Source organism: Drosophila melanogaster, chromosome 3R (genome assembly GCF_000001215.4).
Source record: "Drosophila melanogaster chromosome 3R".
Lineage (NCBI taxonomy): Eukaryota > Metazoa > Arthropoda > Insecta > Diptera > Drosophilidae > Drosophila > Drosophila melanogaster.
In genome coordinates, this window is record NT_033777.3 from 29,275,746 (window position 1) to 29,281,864 (window position 6,119).

At 44.3% G+C, this 6,119-nt stretch overlaps 1 long non-coding RNA gene across 1 annotated transcript; it reads right to left on the bottom strand.

Moving 5' to 3' along the window:
• Positions 1-630: 630 nt before the first annotated feature.
• lncRNA:CR45568 (long non-coding RNA:CR45568) lies at positions 631-1,363 on the bottom strand. Its single transcript, NR_125290.1, has one exon. It is a non-coding gene; the product is annotated as a long non-coding RNA:CR45568 (long non-coding RNA).
• Between the last annotated feature and the right edge of the window lie 4,756 nt (positions 1,364-6,119).

The window sequence follows — 6,119 nt, forward strand, 5'->3', positions numbered from 1 at the left end:
ACTTAAAATTAAGCATAACATTTTCTACTCCGCTTGAGCGCTAAGCAAAATGATCAGCGAATGGGATGCTGAGTGGCAGGGGTAAACCTCGTAATTTACATGCCCCTTTTTCCGCCCGAAAACAACCCAGAAACTGGACCAACATCTATCCCAAACCCAAACAGAAAGTTGCTACATTTTATGGCCCGAGGTCGCGGAAAATAAAAGGGTGGAAGTGGAAAAGCTGCGATGGGAAAGTGCGGCGGGCAGCATCCCGCGATCCTTGGTGCGTAAGACTCTGAGGATCGCAGGATGCAAGGACCTCTCGATCCCGGTTGAGTGTCCGCCGTAGGGTCACGGATGCGGCTAATGACCGTGCAGAGAGTGGCAAGTAATGCCCAGTTGCACAATTAGGCATACAATGCCAGCAAATGGCCCCTCGGAGGAAAGTTTGCATTCGAAATCAGCTCGGCGCAGTTCGGATCTTTGTGTTTTTTTTTACAAGTATTATTTGGGATTGTTGCCCCTCTTGTGGACACTTTCTTTGGACAGTTTTATTTTCCTTTGTGATTTACTTGGTCATTGAAAGGGTAAGGAGGATTATCCACAGGGTTCTGCTGAACCAGATCCATTTCTTTTTTCATTGGTTTCATTTGGGATGCTGCGTCATCATTTATCGCTTGGCTTGACCTATTTTGCCAACTTGCCTGCGGGCCTATAAATGTCAGTGGCGTCATTAAAGTTTCATAATTTATGAAAAGCCGGAGAGTCGCCGAAAGTATCCAGTTTTCGTCGCGGTCATTGACTGCAGTAATTAACAGAAATTAGTTTGATTTTCACTTCAAGTTCTCGGTTTTTGTTTCGGTTTCGAGCACGCGCCAAACCGGAAGTGGTTTCCTTGCATCTTCTGCTCCATTTGGGGTATCTAAAAATAGTGGGTATCATTTTAGGGGGCGTCTCAGTTTTGAGTTTTCAGCTCCTAGCTGTTTGTCAGCACTGCGGCAAATTGGGGCGATCCTGCTGCACAATGCTCATCAACAGTCACTTATTTCGAGATCCCCGTAAGAATCGAGAATCGAGGGGCGATATGCCATCTTCCCATTGACTGACAGCTGCACAAATCTTCGTGGCTTGTAATTGTAGTTCTTCTCGGGCGGCTTGACTTTTGTTAAATTTCATTTACCGAAATGCGTGCGGCATTTGCTGCTCCAGTTGGGCTACCGTTATAGTCCTCCAGACCACCACAGCCACCCAGTTGCGCAAATGTAGGCCCTTCAAATCAGCAGATCCAGAACCGAAAGTATATCCTTTTAGTAGCATTTTAAACTCAATTAGCTCTCATTAGTAAATAACTGGCGGCACAAAGTGAGCGAATCATTCACAAAACGCACTGCAAGTGTATGCACTGGGAGAAAAAGTTGGGGATCCCTTATAGTCATAAATTTCGTGTAAATGTGTAGTCATCTATAAGTGAGAGTTATTAGCTTACCATGGGTTTCATGTTGATCTCTATGACTTCTTGTGGACTTCAACATTCGTTGGCGTAGTTAAAGTACTCACGATTATTTTCAGTGTATTGTCAGAATCGCCCCGGAGCCTAACACGCAACTTCGGAGGCTTGAATCGAAGCCTCTGCAGAAGCCTCCTGTTCACTCCTCATCGAGGATAAACGGAAACGAACATTGACAACGACAATTGCTTGTTATTTGCAAAGCGAATTCCACCGCTTCGCCAAGCTGGAGAGGAGAGGAAGCTATCTGGTGGGGATTCCAGAGGAAGACCCCGTCACACCAAGTGGTGGCCCTTCGTCTGTCGGTGCCGGGGCGTAATTATAATTATGAGATGGCATGGGATGGGTTGGGTTGGGCTGGGCTGGGCTGGGTTGCCTGCTCGCATGTGGATCGAAGAGCAGGGCAAAAAGAGAGCGCCTGGAGCTGGAGGAGATTGGTGGAGGGGGGGTTGGAGGGCAGCATCATTACCGCCAGTCGAGAATCGACTTGAGCTCATCATTGGCATGATTATCGGACGGGAAACGACATCATCAACAACCGCGCGATTTGGTGCGAGACGCACTTTGACTTGGACAGAGAAAAGCTCTTTATACCCTATCTGAAAGTTAGCAAAGCTAAGTAGAATGTTTGTTTTATTTAAATACTTATGCTTCTACTATATTTTACGATTTGATAAAAAAGTAGCATTTAAATTATATTAATTCTTTATTCTGAGTTAAACTCAGGACATAAACATCTTCAATGAATATGCTTACGAGACTATTAGCTCTTCGACTTGGGCAGTTAAAGTTGAGAACCTGATGATCTTTTTGTAGGAGGGGATCTACTGGGGAAGCATCGGGGAAGCGGAGTGCGTGGCATGTTGTGAGTTTTTGCAACACGCTCTTGTGTCCCCCAGCATCTTTGTCATTTGGCCAGGGGAGAACGTAGAGGAGAATCCAGCGGAGAATCCCCAGAGAAGGAGACTTGCTCTGGTTCTTTTTTGTCCGACTTCTTCTTGATTTTTTGCCTTTGTTTGTAATGCAATTTTCAAAGCGCGAGAATTACAGCGAAGCAAAACAATGAAAATCATCTGCATCGCAGTTGGAGTTTCATATTGAGTTCGGAGTCGGTGCCTTTATTTGTGTTTGCGATGAGTCTGGAGTCTGGAGCCTGGAGCCTAAAGCCCACAGCCTGGGGTCCACGGATCGAGATGGGGCTTGAGGTATTCGAGTTGGAGTTGTAGTTGTGGGGCCGGACTTCAATTTCAATTTAAATGAAAACAAACTGTGGTCACTTTGTATTTATGTATTTTGTGCCTGTGGTCGGCGTTCATTCAGCTTGTTTGCATCTTTAATGCTTCGTGACTTTTGAGTGTACTTAACGACACAGATGGATGGACTGCATGGAACGTGTAGGATGGATGCAGTTCCAGATACAAAGTGCACTCGCAATTGCATTGCGAAAAAGGAGACGCAAGATCGAGAGAGAGTGAGATCTCGTGGGGATGGACCTTTGATCTCGGTGGGAAGTGCTAATTGGTTTATTTGGAAAGATGGTTACATGATATTCTATGGATTATTAGTCAAGTTGTGAAGAAGTTTGATTATTAGGGCTCAAGGCATTCACATCCGCATTGCTTATATGGAAAATCATTTGATATGGTTTTTTACTTCCGTATTTCCTAGTAAAGCTAGAATAATGATAACAATTTGCCTATTCCCTGGAACATTTTGCCGTTATTCGAAGTGACTAATACCAGACTTATCGGAAACACATTCCCTGTGGCCACCCAAGCATCCCGAGTTCGTTGGGCACTAACTTCACGCCTTACGAAAATAAACAGAACCATGAATGAAACTGAAAACACAAAACTTGAACTCGAACTGGTACGGCGAAGTGCGAAGAGTCTGGGAAAGATCGGGCAAATCTGCGAAGACGAGGGACGAGGACCCAGATACTAGCGCCTAGGCCAAGTGTGAAGAGCGTTTGACGCATTTTGCACGCCTTCTTCCAGTTAAAACAATTGTTTGTTTCCACATTTTCTGCGAATGCTTGCCTGGCCCGGAATTTTGTACCCCAAGCAGCGACAGCATCTTCTCTCCAGCCTGTTGGCACTTGAAGCTACACGAACTCCAGACACCAGAGCCCAGAACTCGGAATCTGGGACCGCAGAAACCCAGAAACCAGCTGACAAACGGAAACGCCGAGCGCCGTCTGTCATATTGTGCCAAAGTTATTTTGAATATGCAAAAAATTATGAAAATATATATCTCGCGGAAAAAAAGGAGCTGAAAAAGAGGAGCAAAGCTTGGAGCCAGGAAAAATGAACTTTGGCAGGGAGACTGCTCGATTATGGAGCACTCAATACAAACAGAGATCTGTGCACTTAGCATACCCTAGGAAAGGGTATACTCTATAATCTATATACTATAATATATATATATTATTATATAATATATACAATATGAAACAGTTTTAAGAGAGAACTTCAGCTAATCAGCTGGTTTTTAAAATACGAATCTTCATTCTACAGTGGGAAGATCGTATAAGAACCTAAAGTACCCTTTAAACATTTCAGGAGCTCTAAAAACCATTTTTATATATTTTTGATTTTTTATTAATTAAGTTTCATAATAGGTATGAAAGGGTATTCGAAGGTTCGAGACTGGCCCTTATTTATTTAAGATTTTTTTTTGCATAACCGTCTCGTTATATATTTGCCTTGGTTGTTATTGTTGGTGGCGGTGCTGCTGTCGCTGCCTGTTACTTTGTTGTAGAACATACAAAATCCAGAGACGCGGAGGGAATCCAGATATTCAGGCGGACATGCGGACAAATGGACGGACAGGCAGACAGTCCAAGGGCTCAACAAAGCCAACAAGTCGACGAGGGAGACGGAGATGGAGATGGAGTTGGGATCAGATGGGATGGATGGTGGATATGTGCTATGCTATAGGCATGGTATGGAGACATGCATATTTGAAGATCATAAAACAACGCCAGCAGCAGAAAGAGACGGCCTGCCAATTGCTGTTTCGCTTCGCAGGCGAGTGTGAAATTGTCAAGTTGTTTAAAGTTTACGCAGCGTATTAAATATTTGCCAATCGGCGTTTATAGATCTCGGCTGATCTTCGGTCCAGACCCGCCTCTTTCTTCTTCTTGTGTTTCCCTAATTTTCAATGTGGCAAAAAACCATAAGCCGCTGGAGGAGGGGAAGGAGGAGGTGGAGGGGGCTTCAATTTGCGTGGGAATATTCTAAGCGCTCGTTTTGCGCGATTTTATTTATTTGGTTTATTTTTATGGTTCATTTTTGGCTCCAGATATCGATGAGCAATGGTAATGATGATGTTTATTTGTGTTGACAACAAACTTTGCCGCGCAGCTGGATGGCATTCTCAGTATGTGTGTGTGTGGCATAGTATCTTCCTTTTGGAGCCACTATCTCACTCTTTTTGACCGTTACGGAATAGATGCTCCCTTGGGGCTCCATTTGATAATGTGGGTTAGGGTGGGTCAATTCAGAGATTGGGGATTTGTAGTGAAAGTGATACGGGGATCAAGAGGATTCATACGATGATTTTATTAATGGATCAAATTCTCTTAAGTTTTGAAAAACGAATATTTAAGGATTCTCAAAAGAGTGAAGTGGAGCAATGGAATGATAAACTCATAGCTTGTATAGCTGGCAGTGTATGCTGAGATAACAAGCCCCCGCCTTAAAAATTTCTAGCCCAACTGGTCGGTCCACTCTAATCTGTGTATTTGTATGGGAGGCTGGATGTTCGGATGTTGCCTATGTAACGCCAAAGGTCTCCACAATCTTCAGGGTCTGTTTTTATTGTACTTTGCTGTGCTGGTGAGGAGTTTCTTGAACCTTAGAGAAAAAGGGCGGGGGAGTGTGGCGGACGACCGACGACCGACCGGGGGCTTGTTTAATATAGCTCCACTTGTGAGGGGGCTGCTTTGAGTGCAGCTCCAGTGTAAACACACACACACACAGAGATACAAACAGGCAGAATACCCAGAGTTACACTTGCAGTACACAATAAGCTGGCATGGATGCATTAACTAAATGCATTGACCTTTCGGCTCCTCCAGTCTTTGCAGCCCTCAGCCTCCGCCTCTCGACTCACTTGGTGGCAGAAATACGAGTTTTCCGTGTATCTATCCCCATGGATGTAACGACCTAACTGCACGACTTCGAATGTATCTCTCTGTATCTGTATCTGAGCTGCTGTGGTGTGGAGTGGTGTATCTGGGGAGTGGTTCTTGAACTTGTCCTGCATCTTTTCTATGTATCGCACTCGATTCTCCTTCTGCGTGCTGGCGTCGATGGCCATGGGGGCATTTGATTTGCTCTTTTATATTTTTAGATGATCCCGAGCCAGAGCACACAACTCTTTGGAAAATTGAAAGGGAAACTCTGACTTGGGGGAGCATTCTTCCGTTGGCCGAGTCGGTTGTAATTGCCCCAAATGGATGTCTAACTTGAACTCTGTCCTGGAGATATTTCAAGATCTTGGCGGAGGTCAGAACATTAGCAGTGTAGAATATGGGCGCAAGCAAGCCCTATATTTATTCTTTCAATAACTTCTCAGATTATGTATTGGTAAATTATTCATAACTTCCATCACATTTAATCTTTCA